The sequence below is a fragment of the Macadamia integrifolia genome, unplaced genomic scaffold (genome assembly GCF_013358625.1).
Source record: "Macadamia integrifolia cultivar HAES 741 unplaced genomic scaffold, SCU_Mint_v3 scaffold1675, whole genome shotgun sequence".
NCBI lineage: Eukaryota > Viridiplantae > Streptophyta > Magnoliopsida > Proteales > Proteaceae > Macadamia > Macadamia integrifolia.
This window is the reverse complement of record NW_024868302.1, coordinates 32,428-33,636: the sequence shown is the minus strand read 5'-3', so window position 1 is coordinate 33,636 and position 1,209 is coordinate 32,428. Positions and strand designations below refer to the sequence as shown.

Sequence of the window (1,209 nt, the reverse complement as noted above, 5' to 3'; positions counted from 1 at the left end):
GGGGAGGGGGGTGGGTGTGGGGGAAGGGAATAATAAGATAGCTTTTAGTGGGCGGACCTCAGCACAATGGTAAGGTTGCTCCATTGCAATCTGATGGTCATGGATTTGGGCCTGGAAACAGCCTCTCCACGAAGTGGGGGTAAGGCTGTTACGTTATGACCCTCCCTAAACCTCACAGTGGCGGGAGCCTCGTTCACTGGGTATGCCTTTTTTTCTAAGATAGCTCTTGCATTAAACTTTGAGCTTGTCTTTATTATTTTTGTGGAAAATTTGATTAGGTACCATGGCCCATGGGATACGTCGAAGAGGATTTTAATGGGGAAATACTATTTGCAAGTCTCCAAGAATGGGGTTTATCAGATTCTGATATTCAACTGTGAAAATTTTCGACAGACATGGTCCAAGTGATGGCTACAATTAGCGGCTGAACTGTGAAATCTTTATTCATATGGTTATTCTTTTCATTTCTTCTGTTTTCAGCAGATGAGTTGGGAGAAGTGTCCATATGGTTGTGGTGTCATTGTAGTCACCAAACCAATGGAGGCAGCGATTGGCTTTAAGAAAATCACCAAAGCTGCAATGCACTGACTGTTTCCACCCTTATTATTTGCTTTTGCCTTCAGCTAACAAGATCAGCAAGGGTGAGAGATTGGGTTTTTTAAGCTTGAGTGATGATTAGAGCTATCTATATATCAGATCTTAATTTTAGTCCCACATGAATTCAATCCAAAATTTGGATTAAGGTGTACTCTTATGTAATTCAATTAATTATCTGGTCTTTTTGTAATGAATATTTTTATAAGATCAAATATAGATATACCCATGTCCACTGTATTATTAAACTTTTTTTTTTCTTTTGGTATAAATCCCTTAATATAGTAGCCATTATTGTCACTGTTGTAATGATCTTTTTCTAAAGATAATTTTATATTCTTAAGAAATAATTTTGTATTTATCAATGTGGTGGCATTTATTGTCATCCTAATTAAGGATAGGGATATCCAGATCTGGTTCATGTTTTGTTTTTTCAAATTTAATTATATTCAAAATTTGATTTGCTACCAAGATCCTTTGGATACAAACATGGTTGTCCATTAATTTGTATTATTCTATATCCACTAAACCCAAAGTAAACTCTCTATTCATTAGTTGTATAATCCATTTTATTTTAGAAACCAAAATTTGTAGCATTGTAAGCTGTAACACCTA

The 1,209-nt window shown here is 35.7% G+C and overlaps 1 protein-coding gene across 4 annotated transcripts in view; it reads left to right on the top strand.

The window, feature by feature from the left end:
- Positions 1 to 957, top strand: part of LOC122064514 (serine/threonine-protein kinase 19) — a 21,418-nt gene extending 20,461 nt beyond the window's left edge. For 2 of the 4 annotated variants that reach the window (XM_042628221.1, XM_042628218.1), the window contains one exon: positions 279 to 957. The gene's annotated coding sequence lies outside the window, so the exon portion shown is untranslated. The remainder of the gene's footprint in view (positions 1 to 278) is intronic. The other 2 variants (XM_042628220.1, XM_042628219.1) reach the window with 2 other exon arrangements.
- The last annotated feature ends 252 nt before the right edge of the window (positions 958 to 1,209 follow it).